The sequence below is a fragment of the Mustelus asterias genome, chromosome 25 (genome assembly GCF_964213995.1).
Source record: "Mustelus asterias chromosome 25, sMusAst1.hap1.1, whole genome shotgun sequence".
Classification (NCBI taxonomy): domain Eukaryota; kingdom Metazoa; phylum Chordata; class Chondrichthyes; order Carcharhiniformes; family Triakidae; genus Mustelus; species Mustelus asterias.
In genome coordinates this window covers 42,426,696-42,450,160 of record NC_135825.1, presented here as the reverse complement: position 1 = coordinate 42,450,160, position 23,465 = coordinate 42,426,696, and the positions used below count along the sequence as shown (strand labels likewise).

At 47.1% G+C, this 23,465-nt stretch overlaps 1 long non-coding RNA gene across 1 annotated transcript in view; it reads right to left on the bottom strand.

Annotated features, from left to right (window-relative positions):
- Positions 1-11,017: 11,017 nt before the first annotated feature.
- The window catches only part of LOC144511922 (uncharacterized), a 49,901-nt gene continuing 37,453 nt past the window's right edge, over positions 11,018-23,465 (bottom strand). The window contains exons 4-5 of the long non-coding RNA XR_013500926.1: positions 14,664-14,832; positions 11,018-12,380 (exon numbers count right to left, since the gene is read on the bottom strand). This is a non-coding gene — a long non-coding RNA (uncharacterized LOC144511922). The remainder of the gene's footprint in view (positions 12,381-14,663; positions 14,833-23,465) is intronic.

Here is a 23,465-nt window from a genome sequence, read left to right as displayed (position 1 = left end):
TGCCCACTGAGGTGGTGGAGGCTACCTCGCTGAATATGTTTAAAGCGCGGATGGATGGATTCCTGATCGGTAAGGGAATTAAGGGTTATGGGGATCAGGCGGGTAAGTGGTACTGATCCACGTCAGATCAGCCATGATCTTATTGAATGGCGGGGCAGGCTCGAGGGGCTAGATGGCCTACTCCTGCTCCTATTTCTTATGTTCTTATGTTCTTAATTGATGCTGTAGGTATATCTGCAATGTATTGTACTCCCCGTTCATGCCAGGTGCTGCATAATTCACACTGCGATTGGTGCTGTCGGTGTATCTGCAGTGTATTGTATCCCAGTTCATGCCGGGCTCTGTATAAATCACACTGCGATTGGTGCTGTCGGTGTATCTGCAGTGTATTGTATCCCAGTTCATGCCGGGCTCTGTATAATTCACACTGCGATTGGTGCTGTCGGTGTATCTGCAGTGTATTGTACTCCCAGTTCATGCTGGGCTCTGGACAATTCACACTGGATTGATGCTGTCGGTGTATCTGCAGTGTATTATACTCCCAGTTCATGCCAGGTGCTGCATAATTCACACTTCGATTGGTGCTGTCGGTGTATCTGCAGTGTATTGTATCCCAGTTCATGCCGGGCTCTGTATAAATCACACTGCGATTGGTGCTGTCGGTGTATCTGCAGTGTATTGTATCCCAGTTCATGCCGGGCTCTGTATAATTCACACTGCGATTCGTGCTGTCGGTGTATCTGCAGTGTATTGTACTCCCAGTTCATGCTGGGCTCTGGACAATTCACACTGGATTGATGCTGTAGGTGTATCTGCAGTGTATTATACTCCCAGTTCATGCCAGGTGCTGCATAATTCACACTTCGATTGGTGCTGTCGGTGTATCTGCAGTGTATTGTATCTCAATTCATGCCGGGCTCTGTACGATTCACATTGCGATTGGTGCTGTCGGTGTATCTGCAGTGTATTGTATCCCAGTTCATGCCTGGCTCTGTATAAGTCACACTGTGATGGGGGTTGTAGGTGTATCTGCAGTGTATTGTATCCCAGTTCATGCCGGGCTCTGCACAATTCACATTGCGATTGGTGCTGTTGGTGTATCTGCAGTGTATTATACACCCAGTCCATGCCAGGTGCTGCATAATTCACACTGCAATTGGTGCTGTCGGTGTATCTGCAGTGCATTGTACTCCCAGTTCATGCCGGGCTCTGCATAATTCACACTCTGATTGATGCTGTAGGTGTATCTGCAGTGTATTGTATCCCAGTTCATGCCGCGCTCTGCACAATTCACATTGCGATTGGTGCTGTAGGTGTATCTGCAGTGTATTGTACTCCCAGTTCATGCTGGGCTCTGTATAATTCACACTGCGATTGGTGCTGTAGGTGTATCTGCAGTGTTGTATCCCAGTTCATGCCGCGCTCTGTACAATTCACACTGTGATGGGGGTTGTAGGTGTATCTGCAGTGTATTGTATCCCAGTTCATGCCGGGCTCTGTATAAGTCACACTGTGATCGGTGCTGTAGGTGTATCTGCAGTGTATTGTATCCCAGTTCATGCCTGGCTCTGTATAGGTCACACTGTGATGGGGGTTGTAGGTGTATCTGCAGTGTATTGTACTCCCAGTTCATGCCGGGCTCTGCATAATTCACACTGTGATTGATGCTGTAGGTGTATCAGCAGTGTATTGTATCCCAGTTCATGCCGCGCTCTGCACAATTTACATTGCGATTGGTGCTGTAGGTGTATCTGCAGTGTATTGTACTCCCAGTTCATGCCGGGCTCTGTATAATTCACACTGTGATTGGTGCTGTCGGTGTATCTGCAGTGTATTGTACTCCCAGTTCATGGCAGGTGCTGCATAATTCACACTGTGATCGGTGCTGTCGGTGTATCTGCAGTGTATTGTACTCCCAGTTCATGCCGGGCTCTGTATAATTCACACTGCGATTGATGCTGGAGGTGTATCTGCAGTGTATTGTATCCCAGTTCATGCCGGGCTCTGTATAGTTCACACTGCGATCGGTGCTGTCGGTGTATCTGCAGTGTATTGTACTCCCAGTTCATGCCAGGTGCTGCATAATTCACACTGTGATCGGTGCTGTCGGTGTATCTGCAGTGTATTGTACTCCCAGTTCATGCCGGGCTCTGTATAATTCACAGTGCAATTGGTGCTGTCCGTGTATCTGCAGTGTATTGTACTCCCAGTTCATGCTGGGCTCTGTATAATTCACTGTGATGGGGGTTGTGGGTGTATCTGCAGTGTATTGTATCCCAGTTCATGCCGGGCTCTGTAAAATTCACATTGCGATTGATGCTGGAGGTGTATCTGCAGTGTATTGTGCTCCCAGTTCATGCCGGGCTCTGTATAATTCACACTGCAATTGGTGCTGTCGGTGTATCTGCAGTGTATTGCATCCCAATTCATGCCGGGCTCTGTACAATTCACACTGCGATCTGTGCTGTAGATGTATCTGCAGTGTATTGTACTCTCAGTTCATGCTGGGCTCTGTATAATTCACACTGTGATGGGGGTTGCAGGTGTATCTGCAGTGTATTGTATCCCAGTTCATGCCGGGCTCTGTATAATTCACACTGCAATTGGTGCTGTCGGTGTATCTGCAGTGTATTGTACTCCCAGTTCATGCCGGGCTCTGCATAATTCACAGTGTGATTGATGCCGTCGGTGTATCTGCAGTGTATTGTATCCCAGTTCATGCCGCGCTCTGTACAATTCACACTGTGATGGGGGTTGTAGGTGTATCTGCAGTGTATTGTACTCCCAGTTCATGCCGCGCTCTGTATAATTCACACTGCAATTGATGCTGTAGGTGTATCTGCAGTGTATTGTACTCCCAGTTCATGCTGGGCTCTGTATAATTCACACTGCGATTGGTGCTGTCGGTGTATCTGCGGTGTATTGTATCCCAGTTCATGCCACGCTCTGTACAATTTACACTGTGATGGGTGTTGTAGGTGTATCTGCAGTGTATTGTATCCCAGTTCATGCCGGGCTCCGTATAATTCACACTGCGATTGGTACTGTTGGTGTATCTGCAGTGTATTGTACTCCCAGTTCATGCCAGGTGCTCCATAATTCACACTGCAATTGGTGCTGTCGGTGTATCTGCAGTGTATTGTACTCCCAGTTCATGCCAGGTGCTGCAGAATTCACACTGCGATTGGTACTGTAGGTGTATCTGCAGTGTATTGTACTCCCAGTTCATGCCGGGCTCTGTATAATTCACACTGTGACGGGGGTTGTAGGTGTATCTGCAGTGTATTGTATCCCAGTTCATGCCGGGCTCTGTATAATTCACACTGCAATTGATGCTGTAGGTGTATCTGCAGTGTATTGTATCCCAGTTCATGCCGGGCTCTGTATAATTCACACTGCAATTGATGCTGTAGGTGTATCTGCAGTGTATTGTACTCCCAGTTCATGCCAGGTGCTGCAGAATTCACACTGCGATTGGTGCTGTCGGTGTATCTGCAGTGTATTGTATCTCAATTCATGCCAGGTGCTGCAGAATTCACACTGCGATTGGTGCTGTCGGTGTATCTGCAGTGTATTGTATCTCAATTCATGCCAGGTGCTGCAGAATTCACACTGCGATTGGTGCTGTCGGTGTATCTGCAGTGTATTGTATCTCAATTCATGCCAGGTGCTGCAGAACCCACACTGCGATTGGTGCTGTAGGTGTATCTGCAGTGTATTGTATCCCAGTTCATGCCGGTCTCTGTATAATTCACACTGCGATTGGTGCTGTCGGTGTATCTGCAGTGTATTATACACAGTAAGAAGTTTAACAACACCAGGTTAAAGTCCAACAGGTTTATTTGGTAGCAAAAGCCACACAAGCTTTCGAGGCTCTGAGCCCCTTCTTCAGGTGAGTGGGAATTCTGTTCACAAACAGAACTTATAAGACACAGACTCAATTTACATGAATAATGGTTGGAATGCGAATACTTACAACTAATCCAGTCTTTAAGAAACAAAACAATGGGAGTGGAGAGAGCATCAAGACAGGCTAAAAAGATGTGTATTGTCTCCAGACAAGACAGCCAGTGAAACTCTGCAGGTCCACGCAACTGTGGGAGTTACAAATAGTGTGACATAAATTCTGATTCTAGGATCGCATGATAAAGACTCAGGAGGAAAAAAGCAGAAATATTTATGTGAAATAGTGTGACATAAACCCAATATCCCGGTTGAGGCCGTCCTTGTGTGTGCGGAACCTGGCTATCAGTTTCTGCTCAGCGACTCTGCGCTGTCGTGTGTCGCGAAGGCCGCCTTGGAGAACGCTTACCCGAATATCAGAGGCCGAATGCCCGTGACCGCTGAAGTGCTCCCCAACAGGAAGAGAACAGTCTTGCCTGGTGATTGTCGAGCGGTGTTCATTCATCCGTTGTCGCAGCGTCTGCATAGTTTCCCCAATGTACCATGCCTCGGGACATCCTTTCTTGCAGCGTATCAGGTAGACAACGTTGGCCGAGTTGCAAGAGTATGTACCGTGTACCTGGTGGATGGTGTTCTCACGTGAGATGATGGCATCTGTGTCGATGATCCGGCACGTCTTGCAGAGGTTGCTGTGGCAGGGTTGTGTGGTGTCTTGGTCACTGTTCTCCTGAAGGCTGGGTAGTTTGCTGCGGACAATGGTCTGTTTGAGGTTGTGCGGTTGTTTGAAGGCAAGAAGTGGGGGTGTGGGGATGGCCTTGGCGAGATGTTCGTCTTCATCAATGACATGTTGAAGGCTCCGGAGGAGATGCCGTAGCTTCTCCGCTCCGGGGAAGTACTGGACAACGAAGGGTACTCTGTCCACTGTGTCCCGTGTTTGTCTTCTGAGGAGGTCGGTGCGGTTTTTCGCTGTGGCGCGTTGGAACTGTTGATCAATGAGTCTAGCGCCATATCCTGTTCTTATGAGGGCATCTTTCAGCGTCTGGAGGTGTCTGTTGCGATCCTCCTCATCCGAGCAGATCCTGTGTATACGGAGGGCTTGTCCGTAGGGGATGGCTTCTTTAACGTGTTTAGGGTGGAAGCTGGAGAAGTGGAGCATCGTGAGGTTATCCGTGGGCTTGCGGTACAGTGAGGTGCTGAGGTGACCGTCCTTAATGGAGATGCGCGTGTCCAAGAATGCAACCGATTCCGGAGAGTAGTCTATGGTGAGCCTGATGGTGGGATGGAACTTGTTGATGTCATCATAGAGTTGTTTCAGTGATTGTTCACCATGAGTCCGACATGATTGTTCACCAAGTGTACCGACAACTCAACAACGAGGAACACTACAGACAGTTACCTGTAGATCCGACCAAAGAACACACTGGACTTTAACCTGGTGTTGTTAAACTTCTTACTGTGTTTACCCCAGTCCAACGCCGGCATCTCCACATCGTGTATTATACACCCAGTCCATGCCAGGTGCTGCAGAATTCACACTGCGATTGGTGCTATCGGTGTATCTGCAGTGTATTGCACTCCCAGTTCATGCCGGTCTCTGTATAATTCACACTGTGATTGATGCTGTAGGTGTATCTGCAATGTATTGTACTCCCAGTTCATGCCAGGTGCTGTATAATTCACACTGCGATTGGTGCTGTAGGTGTTTCTGCAGTGTATTGTATCCCAGTTCATGCCAGGTGCTTTATAATTCACACTGCGATTGATGCTGTTGGTGTATCTGCAGTGTATTGTATCCCCATTCATGCCCGGCTCTGTACAATTCACACTGCGATTGATGCTGTAGGTGTATCTGCAGTGTTTTATATCCCAATTCATGCCGGGCTCTGTACAATTCACACTGTGATCGTGGTTGTAGGTGTATCTGCAGTATATTGTATCCCAGTTCATGCCGGGCTCTGTATAATTCACACTGCGATTGGTGCTGTAGGTGTATCTGCAGTGTATTGTATCCCAGTTCATGCCGGGCTCTGTATAATTCACACTGCGATTGATGCTGTAGGTGTATCTGCAGTGTATTGTACTCCCAGTTCATACCAAGTGCTGCATAATTCACACTGCAAATGGTGCTGTCGGTGTATCTGCAGTGTATTGTACTCCCAGTTCATGCCAGGTGCTGCATAATTCACACTGCAATTGGTGCTGTCGGTGTATCTGCAGTGTATTGTACTCCCAGTTCATGCTGGCTCTGTATAATTCACACTGCGATTGGTGCTGTAGGTGTATCTGCAGTGTATTGTATCCCAGTTCATGCCGGGCTCTGTATAATTCACACTGCGATTGGTGCTGTAGGTGTATCTGCAGTGTATTGTATCCCAGTTCATGCCGGGCTCTGTATAATTCACACTGCGATTGATGCTGTAGGTGTATCTGCAGTGTATTGTATCCCAGTTCATGCCGGGCTCTGTATAATTCACACTGAGATTGGTGCTGTAGGTGTATCTGCAGTGTATTGTACTCCCAGTTCATGGCAGGTGCTGCATAATTCACACTGTGATCTGTGCTGTCGGTGTATCTGGAGTCTATTGTACTCCCAGTTCATGCCGGGCTCTGTATAATTCACAGTGCAATTGGTGCTGTCGGTGTATCTGCAGTGTATTGTACTCCCAGTTCATGCCAGGTGCTGCATAATTCGCACTGCAATTGGTGCTGTCGGTGTATCTGCAGTGTATTGTATTCCCAGTTCATGCCGGGCTCTGCATAATTCACACTGTGATTGATGCTGTAGGTTTACCTGCAGTGTATTGTATCCCAGTTCATGCCGTGCTCTGCGCAATTCACATTGCGATTGGTGCTGTAGGTGTATCTGCAGTGTATTGTACTCCCAGTTCTTGCTGGGCTCTGTATAATTCACACTGCGATTGGTGCTGTAGGTGTATCTGCAGTTTATTGTATCCCAGTTCATGCCGCGCTCTGTACAATTCATACTGTGATGGGGGTTGTAGGTGTATCTGCAGTGTATTGTATCCCAGTTCATGCCGGGCTCTGTATAATTCACACTGCGATTGGTGCTGTAGGTGTATCTGCAGTGTATTGTACTCTCAGTTCATGCCAGGTGCTGCAGAATTCACACTGTGATTGGTACTGTTGGTGTATCTGCAGTGTATTGTACTCCCAGTTCATGCTGGGCTCTGTATAATTCACACTGTGATGGGGGTTGTAGGTGTATCTGCAGTGTATTGTATCCCAGTTCATGCCGGGCTCTGTATAATTCACACTGCGATTGTTGCTGTCGGTGTATCTGCAGTGTATTGTATCCCAGTTCATGCCGGGCTCTGTATAATTCACACTGCGATCGGTGCTGTCGGTGTATCTGCAGTGTATTGTACTCCCAGTTCATGCCAGGTGCTGCATAATTCACACTGTGATCGGTGCTGTAGGTGTATCTGCAGTGTATTGTACTCCCAGTTCATGCCAGGTGCTGCATAATTCACACTGTGATCGGTGCTGTAGGTGTATCTGCAGTGTATTGTACTCCCAGTTCATGCTGGGCTCTGTATAATTCACAGCAGAGAATACTGAATATTCAGTTAGCAAAGTCTGTCTATACATATTCCTAGGTAGCTCCCAGTTTGAACTGGCTTATAAAACTGAATCCTTTATTTTACGATTGGACACTGAAACATTTGTTTCTGAGTCTTTTCAGAGTGTATTTAAAATCATTAAAATCAATGTTGTGTGCAATGTGGTGCTACCTATTGTCAACAACAGGAGCACAATTTGTCAAAACAGCTTTAGCCAAAAAAACCCAGATCAGTCTGGGTTAACTCGATGCTCTCTACAACACAGCAGTTGAGGGGCTTTTACACCCACCAGCCCAGCCAAAACATACTTCCCTTCTTGTCACTAAATTTGTGAAGCACATGAAACAAATCATTTTTCACACGTTGGACACCAATTAATTCTGGACCCGATTGAAACAAATGGCACCTCCTATCTGATTGCTGGGGAAGATTTGTCAATGGGGAAGTTTTTCACACAGAGGGTGGTGGGTGAGTGGAATCGGCTGCCGTCAGTGGTGGTGGAGGCGAACTCAATAGGGTCTTTTAAGAGACTCCTGGATGAGTACATGGAGAGTTATAGATAGGCCTAAAAGGTAGGGGTATGTTCGGCACAACTTGTGGGGCCGAAGGGCCTGTTTTGTGCTGTAGTTTTTCTATGTTTCTATGTAACTCCCACCCAAATAAATCCAGAGAAGCAGTTTAACTCTGATTAAAACTGAAATCAACAGTAAACCAAACAGTTAAAACGGACTGAGTTAAAAGGTGGTTGGATAATGGGCACATTGAATAATAAAAGGGAATAGGGATAGGATAACTGTCAGAGAGAGCGAGCTATCTCCAGGAAATCCTGTAATGAGTGATCCATCCCTCCAGGTACACTTGGTACGACAGGGGTCTGGTCTCAAAGGCAATAATTCCGAGGATCCAACTTGAAAATACTCAAAATTCCATAATGTTGCACTAACATGGAAAATATGTGTCTCATTTAATCAGCTCGCGTATCTCAATGCCCAGGAAAAGCTTTACTTCTAGAACATAGAACATAGAACTTCTGAGCGGTTTTTACAAGCACATTTATTGCTACATTCCAAACGCTACAGGCAATTGAAGCAATAGGTTCCCAGAAACAGCCCTTTGAAAATATCCAGCTTCATTTTATTCAGCGATGTGGTCTGAAAGGTTTACCTGGACCAGGAGATCAGACTGTAAAAAGCTGATGGCACTCAGACTCTGCGCAGGCAGACGGGGAAAGGCCCCAGTCACACAGATCAGCTCTCTCTGCCTCTGTCCTGAATGTTGCCACTAAGTAAACTGGAATTAATTCCCACAGACACCGGCCAGCATGGGACACCCACACTGTCGGGGCCCTGTGCCCAGGCACGGTTAGGGTTAGGGTTTCATTGTAAGTCCACGATGAACGTCTGAGGATCGTGGGATTGTATTCATTGGAGTTTAGGAGGTTGAGGGGAGATCTAATAGAAACTTACAAGATAATGAACGGCTTAGATAGGATGGACGTAGGGAAGTTGTTTCCATTAGCAGGGGAGACTAGGACGCGGGGGCACAGCCTGAGAATAAAAGGGAGTCACTTTAGAACAGAGATGAGGAGAAATTTCTTCAGCCAGAGAGTGGTAGGTCTGTGGAATTCATTGCCACAGAGGGCTGTGGAGGCCGAGATGTTAAGCGTCTTCAAGACAGAAATTGATAAATTCTTGATTTCTCGAGGAATTAAGGGCTATGGGGAGAGAGCGGGTAAATGGAGTTGAAATCAACCATGATTGAATGGTGGAGTGGACTCGATGGGCCGAATGGCCTTACTTCCGCTCCTATGTCTCATGGTCTTATGGTCTTGACACGATCTAGGTATCAGAAACCAGGTACCATGACCATTCCTCCACACGTGACACACCGAGTTGGGAAAGGACTGTCAAGACATAATGGGTGGGAATTTAAGGCATCGCTCTCCCTAAAGTCCCACCCGAGGTCAATGGACCTTTCCATGCTCCGCGTCTCGCCCGCTCCGACTCCCGTGGCTGGCGGGATGGTAAAATTCTGGCCAATGCTGCACTGTGATGCCTACACGCGTTATAATGTAAGGTGATTGACAGAGCAAGAGTCAACGTGGGACTGGAGAGTGGCACCAGCCACAGAGTGATGTATGTAGTCACATGGTGAGAGAACAATCTGGGACAGAACTCGGAAAGCAGCAAGCCTGCGTGGAAGCTCCCTGTAAGACCATATTTGGAACTGTACATAGAATCATAGAGGTTTACAGCATGGAAACAAGCCCTTCGGCCCAACTTGTCCCTGCCGCCCTTTTTTTTTTAAAACCCCTAAGCTAGTCCCAATTGCCACATTTGGCCCATATCCCTCTATATCCATCTTACCCATGTAGCTGTCTAAATACTTTTTAAAAAACAAAATTGTACCTGCCTCTACTATTACCTCTGGCAGCTTGTTCCAGACACTCACCACCCTCTGTGAAAAAATTGCCCCTCTGGACACTTTTGTATCTCTCCGCTCTCACCTTAAACCTATGCCCTCTAGTTTTAGACTCCCCTACCTTTGGGTGTGGAGAGGATGTTTCCTTGTGGGAGAATGTAGAACCAGGGTTCACTCTTTAACAATAAAGTGTTGCCTATTTAAGGCTTTGGAATTCTTCCTCAAAAGACATTTGTAGCAATCTTTGAATATTTTTAAAGGTAGAGGTACATCGATTCTTGATAAGCAAGGAGGTAATAGATTATTGGAGGTAGGTGGGAATGTGGAGTTGAGGTTACATTCAGGTCAGCCATGGTCTTATTGAATGGCGCAACAGTCCTGAAGGACCGAGTGGCCCACTCCCACTCCCGGTCCGCATGCATGCATGCAAGAACAGGGGAGTGAGGCCAGCCAGACTGCTCTCTGAAGGAGCCGATGGACCCTGGATGGCATGGTGGCACAGTGGTTAGCACTGCTGCCTCACAGCACCAGGGACTCTGGTTCAATTCCCAGCATGGATCGCTGCCTGTGTGGGGTCTGCAAGTTCTCCCCGTGTCTGCGTGGGTTTCCTCCGGGTGCTCTGGTTTCCTCCCACAGTCTGAAAGACACGCCGGTTAGGTGCACTTGCCATGCTAAATTCTCCCTCAGTGTACCCGAATAGGCGACAGAGTGTGGTGACTAGGGGATTTTCACAGTAACTTAATTGCAGTGTTAATTTAAGCCTACTTGTGACATTAATAAATAGACAATATGAAGATGTGAATAAAAGATAAAAAGGGTTGTGTGAAAAAGCACAAGTGGAATTCAGCAAGAGATCATGTCGTATCATGGAACTCAAGAACAGCCAAGGAAATCCCACGTAATGGATGCTATCATTTTTGTAATGGGCGAGAGAAATGCTCGTCTCAGAGGAAGCACCTCAAGGAGGGGTGCTCTACCCAGACTAAGGGCAGGATCATCCTCTGTGTGCTAGCCTCAAGAACATTCACCCTTTTGAGGGCCCACACCACCAGCCATGGCTTTCACATGCAAAAATCATCGCGATCTGCTGTGAATCTTCAGCCCACACTTTGTGTGATTTGATTTGATTTATTATTGTCACATGTATTAGTATGAAAAGTATTATTTCTTGCACACTATACAGACAAAGCATACCGTTCATAGAGAATGAAATGAGAGAGTGCAGAATGTAGTGTTACAATCATAGTTAGGGTGTAGAGAAAGATCAATTTAATGCGAGGTAGGTCCATTCAAAAGTCTGATGGCAGCAGGGAGGAAGCTGTTTTTGAGTCGGTTGGTGCCTGACCTGAGACGTTTTCCCGACGGAAGAAAGTGGAAGAGAGAATGTCCTGGGTGCGTGGGGTCCTTGATTATGCTGGCTGCTTTTCCGAGCAGCAGGAAGTGTACACAGAGTCAGTGGATTGGAGGCTGGTTTGAGTGATGGACTGGGTTTCGTTCATAACCCTTTGTAGTTTCTTGCGGTCTGGGTCAGAGCAGGAGCCATACCAAGCTGTGATACAACCAGAAAGAATTCTTGCTATGGTGCACCTGTAAAAGTTGGTGAGAGTCGTAGCGAATATGCTAAATTTCCTTAGCCTCCTGAGAAAATGGAGTCGTTGGTGGGCTTTCTTAACTATAGTGTCGGTGTAAAGGGACCAGGCCAGGTTGTTGGTGATCTAGACACCTAAAAACTTGAAGCTTTCGACCATTTCCATTTCATCCCCATTGATGTAGACAGGGGCATGTCCTCCAGTAAGCTTCCTGAAGTCGATGACTATATCCTTCATTTTGTTGACATTGAGGGAGAGATTATTGTTGTCACACCAGTTCACTAGATTCTCTCTCTCATTCCTGTGCTCCATCTCATCATTGTTTGAGATCCGATCCACTATGGTGGTGTCATCAGCAAACTTGAAAATGGAGTTGGAGGGAAATTTGGCCACACATTTGTAGGTGTATAAGGAGTATAGTGGGGGGCTGAGGACACAGCCTTGTGGGGCACCGGTGTTGAGGATAATCATGGAGGAGGTGTTAATTGCGATCTGAGGGTTAGGAAGTTTAGGATCCAGTTGCAGTGGGATGAGCTGAGCCCCCGGCCACGGAGCTTGGAGATGAGTTTTGTAATAATGGTGTGAATAATGGTGTTCAAGTGGAAAGGGATGGGGGCAGCAGGAGCAGTAGAGGTAGCATTTCTAACATGGATTCTCATAACCCCCTCCACCAGCTCAGATAGAGTTACCACTGGGGTAAGCGAACCATTTCTCGTCCCCAGTTTAATGACAGTCTGGAAATGAACAGGCAGCAAGCTGAAGGAATGAGAACCCTCTGCCTGGCTGGCATGTGAGAATGACCAGCTCCCTTCACACAGTCTGAGAGTGACGATAACAAATGGTGAGGAAATAAATACCAAAACTGCTGGAAATCATCTGGCAGCATCTGCAGAGAGAATAACAGAGTTAAATATAAATCTTCTTTAATACTGAAGGAAGGGAGAAATGTGATGGCTTTTATAACATTGGAAGGGGGAAGGGGTTGGAAGAACAAAAGGGAAACTCTGGGATGGGGTCGAGAGTGGGAGCGATTAAATAACAAATATGCCATGATACAAAAGGCAGGAGGTGTGGAAGTGGTTGCTGTAAAGAATCAAAGCATTTATCCAGAGGGCGTGTGAATGGACAGCTCTGGACAAAAGCCAAAAACAAGAAAAACTAGATTCAGACCAGCATATGGTAGAAAACAGAATCAAATTGGGGTCAGAGTTCATGACCTGAAGTTATTAAACTCACGGCTTCACGGCCTTTGGGCTAAGATCAAGCTTCAGATCAAGCCCAAGATGGGAAGCAATAACTTTTCTTGTCAGCTTGGATCTGGTTTGTCTCACTTGTGGGCACCATGAATCGGATTCAATTTGAATTTGTTTTTTGGAGCAAGCAAGGATATGGACTGGGGTCTGCTCGGCTCATTTCTATACATTGGCTTACGGATAGCGTAAAAAAGTAAAAAAGTTGTTAAACTCGATGCTGAATCCTGAAGGCTGTAAAATCCCTCACTGGAAGATGAGGTGCTGTAACTGCAGTTTGAGTTGGGTTTCATTGGAATTGTGTAGCAGGCCGATGACAGAAATCTGTGCACGAGGGCGAGACGGTGAATTGAAATAGCAAGAACCGGAATGTTGGGAGTCATGTGGACTGAGTGAAGATGTTTCACAAAACAGTCACCCAATAGCATTTGGTCTCCCCGGTGGAGAAGAGGGAATAGAGTAGACTAAAGTGAAAGATGTACAAGTGAATCACTGCCTCACTTGGGGCAATGGAGGTTGAGGGGGGAAGAGGGGAAAAGGACAGGCATTACCCCTCCTACCACTGGACTGGGAAGGAGATGAGGTGTTAGGGGTGGTAGGGGAGTGGACCAGGGTGTTATGGAAGATACAGTCCCGTGGGATTGTTGAAAGGGTTTAATAGCGGCATCGTTCTGGAGGTGGCAGGAATGGTGGAGGGTGATCCTCTCAATGTGGAGGATGGTGGGGTGGAAATTGAGGCCAAGGGGAATCTTCTCGTAGTTCTGGAAGGGAGGGGAAAGGAGCGAGACCAAAAGTGTGGGAAATGGGTCAGATATTGTTGAGGCCCTGTCAACATGGTGGGGGAGAATTCTCGGCTATCTCTACTGTAAATTATTTTTAAAATTCATTAATGGGTTTCGGGATTGAAGATAAGGCCAGCATTTAGCCCAATATCCCTAACAAAATATAGGAACAGGAGACATTCACCACCTCAGGCCTGTACCACTAATCGATGAGAACATAGAATCAAAGAATCCCTACTGTGCAGGAGGCCATTCAACCCATCGAGTCTGCACCAACCCTTCAACAGAACATCTTACTCAGGTCCTATGCCCGTATTTCCATGTATTTACCCCACTAATCCCCCTAACCTACACATCTTGGGACACTAAGGGGCAATTTAGCATGGCCAATCCACCTAAATGGCACATCCTGTGTTGTTGTGGTGTTGTTCTAAATGGCACCTAAATGGTCAATAAAACATGTACATGTCCGATTTGGAACCTCACTCCATATCCCTTAATCCCTTAAACAAAAATCTGAAACTCCATTTTAAAGTTAACAATGGATCCAGAATCTATTGCCATTTGCAGATAAGACTTTCCAAACTGCTCCCACAGATTGGATTCAGGAGTTTCTGAAATTCATTGGGGAATAATGGTTTAGCTCGGAATTTTAGACTCCTGACCACTGGAAGCAGTTTATCCCAATCTTCCTTCTCTATTATATTTAGTATCTCAAAATTATTCATCAAAGCATCCTGTAACCTTCTAAACCCCAGAGAATATAAACCTGGATTGTAGAGTCTCTATTCCTGGCTTGAGTAGGTTAGCTTGAACTGCTGCAGTCCCTGAGGTGTAGGTACACCCACAGTGCTGCTCGGGAGGGAGTTTCAGGATTTTGACCCAGCGACAGTGAAGGAGCATCCAATATATTTCCAAGTCAGGATGGTTTGGAGAGGAACTTGCAAGTGTTGGTGTTCCCATGTATCTGCTGTAACTCTCTTTCAAGGGAAGTGATTGTTTAGATCAGTAATCACCACAAAGACATGACAACTGGTTACTTCCAACTGTATCATGGAGATATACTTAAACCTGGGTTAAAAGCAAAATTATTCATCAAAGCATCCTGTAACCTTCTAAACCCCAGAGAATATAAACCTGGATTGTAGAGTCTCTATTCCTGGCTTGAGTAGGTTAGCTTGAACTGCTGCAGTCCCTGAGTTGTAGGTACACCCACAGTGCTGCTCGGGAGGGAGTTTCAGGATTTTGACCCAGCGACAGTGAAGGAGCATCCAATATATTTCCAAGTCAGGATGGAGGCTGGAATCTGAAACAAAAACACACAGCATCTGTAGATGCTGTCAGACTTGCTGAGATTTTCCAGCATTTTCTGTTTTTGCTATACTTAAACCTGGGCATGTGTTGGTGCAGAGTGGATGGAATCTCAGAGAAGCACAGCCTGCCGACTATCCTGGAGCTGCTCTGCTGGTTATATGGGAGCTGCTCTGCTGATTATATGGGGGATGTTCTGCTGGTTATCATAGAAATCATAGAAACCCTACAGTGCAGAAGGAGGCCATTCGGCCCATCGAGTCTGCACCGACCACAATCCCACCCAGGCCCTACCCGCTAATCCCTTTTTTTTTACCCGCTAATTTTACCCGCTAATCCCTCTAACCTACGCATCCCAGGACTCTAAGGGGCAATTTTTAACCTGGCCAATCAACCTAACCCGCACATCTTTGGACTGTGGGAGGAAACCGGAGCACCCGGAGGAAACCCACGCAGACACGAGGAGAATGTGCAAACTCCACACAGACAGTGACCCGAGCCGGGAATCGAACCCGGGACCCTGGAGCTGTGAAACAGCAGTGCTAACCACTGTGCTACGTATATGGGACTTGTTCTGCTGGTTACATGGGGTGTTCTGCTGGTTATATGGGGGTTCTATCAGCTGATGGCCTGCAGTGCAGCCCCATCCCCCACCAAGTTTGGCAAGGTTTGAAGATGGGCATCACATTGATTAGTGAGAATGAACACACTGCACCGTGCCCACCTGTCGCACTGTCCATCTCTTTTATTTTGGGGTGGGGCTGCGATTCAGCTCACCTCACCACCATCACCACCACCTGAGTGTCTGAGATAAGGGCCCTATGTGGAAAGTTGGCTGCAGGTCGAAGGCCTCTGTTTGACCCCTCAGCTACATTTCTAGGTTGGCCCAGTCTTTGGCTTGACAACATCTCAGCCTCCAGCTGTCCCTGGGGTTGGGCTTGTAGAGTCAGGACATCCCAGAGGACAGGTCACATACTCCAGGTCCTGGTGTTATCAGCCCTGTAAAGGGGGGACTGCCATTCAAACCCCTACAAGGGCAATAGTTACATCAGAGGAGAGCTGATGTGAGCCGGATAATCATCCAGAGATTAAATGTCTGCACGTTCCAATATTGCTGATTGAGGATCTAGAAATAAAAATGCTGGCACAGATTGTCAGAAAAACCCACTGGAATGCCAGGACACTAACAATAACTGCTGCCCTTACCTGGTCTGGAATGACTCTTCACTCTCTCCCCTGCAGTGCCCGAGCCAGATAAGCAAAGTGGGATAGGCACTTAATCGATTAATATTCATGTGTTTGTTTGGTAATTGAAACCAAAGACAAACCCACTGTGGTCACATTTTCCTACCCTCACAGGACAAGGAAGATCCCACAAGAGATGCAAACAACAGCTGTGAAGAGGATTCACCGTTCAATCCCTGCCAATCAATCCAGAGAGAGAGAGACAGGTGCAGAAAGACAGAGGGGGAAAGACAAACTGAGTGGCAGGGAGAGGGAGAGAGAGATGGTGAGGATGAAGGAGAGAGAGAGAGAGAGAGAGAGAGAGTGCTGGAGTGTGACAGTGATGAGGAGAAGGGGGAGAGATGTGAGCCAATAAAACAAATGGAGGCAAGAATTTAATGCCCTCCCCCGAGTGAGGTTGGTGTTGGGAGGTATTTAATCAGACAGGAGTGTGGCAGGTGATGACCGCACTGCCTTGCCAACTCTGCCTCGATTAAATCCAGGATGGAATGGCCCATTGATGGCCATTAACAGCAAATGAATGCCGACTCGACTGCAGGGATGGGTTGGGTGGGGGGGCGGGGGGGGGGGGGGGGGGGGGGGGATGCGGGTGGGACCTTGCCAAGCAGGAATGATAAGCAATTTCTGCCGTGTTTGCTGCTGGACTTGTGAGGGGAGGGGTAGACCATGATCCGTGGGAGCAGAAGAGGCCATTCGGCCCATCGAGTCTGCTCTGCCGTTCAATGACAGATCTGATGTAATCCTCAACTCCACTTTCCTGCCTTATCCCCATAACCCTGGATTCCCTTCTTGATTACAAATCTTTCTATCTCAGCCTTGAACATACTGAATGACCCAGCCTCTACAGTCGTCTATGGTACAGAATTCCACAGATCCACTCCCCTCTGAGAGAAGAAATTTCTCTTCATCACCGTCTTTAATGGGCGCCCCCTTACTCTGAGGTGATGCCTTCTGGTCCTAGACTCTCCATGATGTGGAGATGCCGGCGTTGGACTGGGGTAAACACAGTAAGAAGTCTCACAACACCAGGTTAAAGTCCAACAGGTTTATTTGGTAGCACAAGCCACAAACTTTTGGAATGCTGCCCCTTCATCAGGTGAGTGGGAGTTCTGTTCACAAACAGGGCATATAAAGACACAAACTCAATTTACAAAATAATGGTTGGAATGCGAGTCTTTACAGCTAATCAAGTCTTAAAGGTACAGACAATGTGAGCGGAGAGAAGCGTAGGTTAAAGAGATGTGTATTGTCTCCAGCCAGGACAGTTAGTGAGATTTTGCAAGCCCAGGCAAGTCGCGAGGGTTACAGATAGTGTGACATGAACCCAAGATCCCGGTTGAGGCCGTCCTCATGTGTGCGGAACTTGGCTATCAGTTTCTGCTCAGCGATTCTGTGTTGTCGTGTGTCGTGAAGGCCGCACGACAACTCTGCTGTCTGTGCTTTGTTGCCTTTCCCTGGGGGTGGGGGGGAGTTGGCGGGGGGGGGGATGGAAAAGGGGACTGACGTGTCTGCACCTGGGGTGGGGAGGGGGCGGATGGAGAAGGGGAGTGATGTGTCTGCCCCTGGGGGAGAGGGGGGATGGAGAAGGGGAGTGACGTGTCTGCCCCTGGGCGGGGGGGGTGGGGGGGGGGGGGGTGGAATGGAGAAGGGGAGTGACGTGTCTGCCCCTGGGAGTGGGGGGTGGGGGGGGGGGGGGCGCTGCCAGTCTGCGGCCGATCCCTCCTCCCCACCGGAGGAGGGATCGGAGGAGGGATCGCCCCCTCCCCCCAGGGGCAGACACGTCACTCCCCTTCTCCATCCCCCCCCCCACCTCACCCCCCAGGGAAAGGCAAAGCAGCACAGACAGCAGAGAGGATGGAAGGAATTCCCTTTGAAGGATAATGTCCAAATCACAGGGACTGAAAACCTGACAGTCCAAAATCTGGGATAATATTTCAAAATGTATATCCCCCCATCCCTGTCCTGTAATATTATCCCAGATTTTGGACTGTCAGGTTTGTAGTTCCTGTGATTTGGACATTATCCCCCAAAGGGAATTCCTTCCATCCTCTCTGCTGTCTGCGCTGCTTTGCCTTTCGCGCCCGGGCGCGCTGCCTGCGGTCTGTTCCGAACTGCGCACGCGCAGTTGCAGCTCCGGCCGCTCCAACAGCGCTAAGCCCCGCCCAATAGACCGGCGCCGAAAAAAGGCGTATGGGCGCGCTGGAGCGCGGCTGCCGGGCGCGGATCCGTTTGACGACTGGACCCGGCACTTGGTCCCGATTTGGTCAAATCGGCCCCAAAATGTTATCTCTACTCCCTCTGCACAGGTGCATTAGAAAATTCCTCCATACCCGGGACCAACCTAGTGAACCTTCTCTGGACTGCGACTAATGCCAGTATGTCTTTCTTAAATAAGGGGACCAAAACTGTTCACAATATCCCAGGTGTAGGCTAACTAGTGCCATGTATAGTTTTAGCAAGACTTACCTATTTTTATACTCCATTCCCTTTGAAATAAAGGCCAACATTCCATTTGTCTTCCTTATTATCTGCTGAACTTGTATGCTAGCTTTTTGTGATTTATGCACGAGGGCCACAAAATCCCTCCGTGCTGCAGCTTTCTGCAGTCTTTCTCCATTTAAATAATATTCAGCTCCTTTGTTCTTCCTACCAAAGTGCATAACTTCACATTTTCCTACAATATATCCCAACTGACAAGTTCTTTTCCCACTGACCTAATCTGTTCATATCCCTCTGTAGACTCTTTGTACCATCCTCACTACTTGTCTTCCCATCTATTTTTGGGACACAAGGATTTCCTGATCAATACCTGATCAAGGGATCCAGAATCGGAAGGAGGAAGCCACTGAGATCCATTCCTATGCCTTTGCTGCCAACCCACTAACTCTCCCCCAGATCCCCATTCTTGGAACCCCCTTTCTGTGATCACACCATTACCAGGTGCCCAGCTATATCCAGGAATGGACGTCATACAGAAAGCACCGCCTCGCCAGCGATGCTGCTTTTTACAGAACAACTGCCAAGCTCGCCCTCGTCATGGCACTGCCCACACACCGCTGCCCACATGCCACCGCCCACACATGCTGCCACCCACACGCTGCCACCCACACGCCCACACACACCCTCAGTGGAGATGTTCCCAGCTGAACAGACAGAACCCATCAGCAGAGATATCAATAGGGCTGATCCGCAGACCGAGAGTGCCAATGGGTTCAAAATCTCAGCAAGATGTTACAAGACTGAACTTGTCCTAAAAAGTCCAGACGCTATGCACAATCCACCAAAGAAAGCAGTGAAAACATTTACAAAGCTCCACTCTGAGCCCACACCAAGCTCTCAATAATTCCTACACTCAGCCTGCCTTTACTCCTGCCCCCTGTCATCCTGCCCTTCGATGACAAATCAGCAAAACAGATTGGTTGTCTGTCCATGTTATCTATGCACCGATGTAAAAATCACACAGGCAAGGTAAAATTCAGGTAAATTGCTCTTTAAAACCTTTTAATTATCTTAATTTTGGTGGACGTGCATCCGATACGCGCTTGCGCCTGCTCACCAGAATATCCATCAGTGCGCAATGATGCCAGGGCACGCAGCTGTAATTTTGCATGTTTCTGAGTCGGGCACATGCCCACATTTTGAACATTACATTCTGGTGTAGTTTTGTCTAGGATCTGATATCTGGTTTTTAAAAAAAGCAACTGGCTTCTCCTAAATGATCATGTAACCAGGTTGCCTGGGAGATAAACAATAGCCAAAAGGGGGTCAAAAAGGGAATTAACGGGTGGGTTTTCCTGGGAGTGATTGTTTGTCCAAGGAGTTCAGTTTTGGGCTTTAGAACTAACAGCTTACAGAAGAAAATTCATCTTACTCCAACAGAGTTCAGGTAAGATTGGCTAAAAGTTTTTCCAATACTTGGTAATTGAAAGAATCCGAACAGTGGCTTGGACTTTGTTATAGCCAAGCTGAGAAAGAGAGTGTGTGTAAGAGAGAGTTTTAGATGCAAAACTCCGGAGTTAAAGAATATTAGAATCAGGAGAGTTCTGACCTGAGGTGGCTACATTTAAGATGTGGACTACATTTAAAATGAGCAGGGGTTTGCAACCATTCGATGGTTGGAGGAGATTTGGAAGGAACAATCTTGAGGAAAGAAAATAGGAAGCTCAAGAAATCTTAGCCCATATATGAATCCTTGAAATAGTATTCAGACCAGTTAATTAATCTACCAATCTTTGTTAAGTATCTGACTTGAGTTTACTGGGGATGAAAGTTTATTGGGTGCAGAAGGAAATGCTATATAAGCAGATTGATTAACTGAGTCCTTTGTACATGTAATATCTTGAACAGACTATTTACAATTAGTATTTGTGTTCTTTGATTTTTGTGCAGTAAAATTCTTTTGATTTAAACCTTAAACCTTATATCTTAATTCTTGTAGCAAATACCTGAGTTTTCAGTGTAAAAAAACTAAAGCCTCACAGTTTTCTATCGAGGTGAGAACAATTAGAGAGATGGTGTATTCACAGAATGTAATGAATAAGCTGGCATTTTGGCTGCAGGAGTTCATGGTGAATGTTATTATGATGTGGAGATGCCAGCGTTGGACTGGGGTAAACACAGTAAGAAGTCTAACAACACCGGGTTAAAGTCGAACAGGTTTATTTGGTAGCAAAAGCCACTAGCTTTCGGAGCAGGCTGTTCCTTCGTCAGGTGGGTGGGAGTTCTGATCACAAACAGGGCACAAAGACACAAACTCAATTCACATGAATAATGATTGGAATGTGAGTCTTTACAGCTAATCAAGTCTTAAAGGTACAGACAATGTGAGTGGAGGGAGCATTAAGTACAGGTTAAAGAGATGTGTATTGTCTCCAGACAGGACAGCTAGTGAGATTTTGCACATCCAGGCAAGTTGTGGGTGTTACAGATAGTGTGACATGAACCCAATATCCCAGTTGAGGCCGTCCTCATGTGTGCGGAACCTGGCTATCAGTCTCTGCTCAGCGACTCTGCGCTGTCGTGTGTCGTGAAGGCCGCCTTGGAGAATGCTTACCCAGAGATCAGAGGCTGAATGCCCGTGACTGCTGAAGTGCACCCCAACAGGAAGAGAACAGTCTTGCCTGGTGATTGTCGAGCGGTGTTCATTCATCCGTTGTCATAGCATCTGCATGGTTTCCCCAATGTACCATGCCTCAGGACATCCTTTCCTGCAGCGTAACAGGTAGACAACGTTGGCCGAGTTACAAGAGTATGTACCGTGTACCTGGTGGATGGTGTTCTCGCGGGAGATGATGGCATCCGTGTCGATAATCCGGCACGTCTTGCAGAGGTTGCTGTGGCAGGGTTGTGTGGTGTCGTGGTCATTGTTCTCCTGAAGGCTGGGTAGTTTGCTGCGGACAATGGTCTGTTTGAGGTTGTGCGGTTGTTTGAAGGCAAGAAGTGGGGGTGTGGGGATAGCCTTGGCGAGATGTTCGTCTTCATCAATGACATGTTGAAGGCTCCGGAGGAGATGCCGTAGCTTCTCCACTCCAGAGAAGTACTGGACGATGAAGGGTACTCTGTCCACCGTGTCCCGTGTTTGTCTTCTGAGGAGGTCAGTGCGGTTTTTCACTGTGGCCCATCGGAACTGTCGATCGATGAGTCGAGCGCCATATCCTGTTCTTATGAGGGCATCTTTTAGCGTCTGGAGGTGTCTGTTGCGATCCTCCTCATCCGTGCAGATCCTGTATATACGGAGGGCTTGTGCGTAGGGGATGGCTTCTTTAACGTGTTTAAGGTGGAAGCTGGAGAAGTGGAGCATCGTGAGGTTATCCGTGGGCTTGCGGTACAGTGAGGTGCTGATGTGACCGTCCTTAATGGAGATGCGTGTGTCCAAGAATGCAACCGATTCCAGAGAGTAGTCCATGGTGAGTCTGATGGTGGGATGGAACTTGTTGATGTCATCATATAGTTGTTTCAGTGATTGTTTACCATGAGTCCAAAGGAAGAAAATGTCATCGATGTATCTAGTGTACAGCATCGGTTGAAGGTACTGTGCGGTAAAGAAATCTTGTTCGAACCTGTGCATGAAGATGTTGGCATATTGAGGTGCGAATTTGGTCCCCATGGCTGTTCCATGTGTCTGGATGAAGAACTGGTTGTTGAAAGTGAAGACATTGTGGTCCAGGATGAAGCGGATGAGTTGTAAAATTGCATCTGGAAACTGGCAGTTGTCGGCATTGAGTACTGAGGCAGTTGCAGCAATGCCACCATCATGCCACTTTTAACATTTAAGAAAAATTTGGATGGGTTCATGGATGAGAGGGGTGTGGAGGGATATGGTCCAAGTGCAGGTCAGTGGGACTAGGCAAAAAAATGGTTCAGCACAGACAAGAAGGGCCAAAAGGCCTGTTTCTGAGCTGTAATTTTCTATGGTTCTATGGTCCTGTCTGAAAACAATAACACATATCTTTAACCTGTGCTTAATGCTCTCTCCGCTCACATTGTCTGTACCTTTAAGACTTGATTAGCTGGAAAGACTCACATTCCAATCATTATTCATGTAAATTGAGTTTGTGTCTTTGTGCCCTGTTTGTGATCAGAACTCCCACCCACCTGACGAAAGAACAGCCTGTTCTGGAAGCTAGTGGCTTTTGCTACCAAATAAATCTGTTGGACTTTAAACTGGTGTTGTTACACTTCTTACTGAATTTTATTATCCCAGTGATCAGCAGGGTATCTGTGTCGTTATCTGCAGAGGGACAATTTATCTTTTGCAACACTTAACAAAAGTCAGATTAGTAAAATTAGCAGGAGAGTTGAAGTTGGAGATAAAAACAGGAGCTAAAAACCAGAGATATTTTAACGCAATGGATTTGTATTTGGAATTGGAAGAATTGAAGTCTGATCAAATTGTATGCTGATTGTATTCAGGGGAGCTTTTTTTGTATCAATATATAGAAGGCCCAACAAGGGATGAAGCAGTGCTGGATCTGGAGAACAAAGCCAGACAAGTGTTCAATGGGGCAGTGGAGGAGCATTTTAGCAATAGCAACCACAACACAGTATGGTTCAAATTTGTAATGCTCGAGAAGAAAGATGGCCTGCAAAAGACGGCTTTGGATTGGGAGAAGGCAGATTTTATTTAAATAAGGCAGGATCTGGCCAAAGTTGACTGTAACAGCTCCTTGTGGGAAAATCTACAGCAGAGCAATGGGTGGCATTCAAAATGGAGCTGGGGAGAGTACAGGTCCAACATGTTCCCTATAGGGGGAAATATAGGAACAATAAGTTCAGGGAACCCTGGATGTCAAGGACAATTCAGGACTGGATGAAGAAGAGTTTTTAGCAAGTTCAAAGGGAGCAATTCAGCTGGGGCCCTTGAGGAATATAGGAAGTACAAGA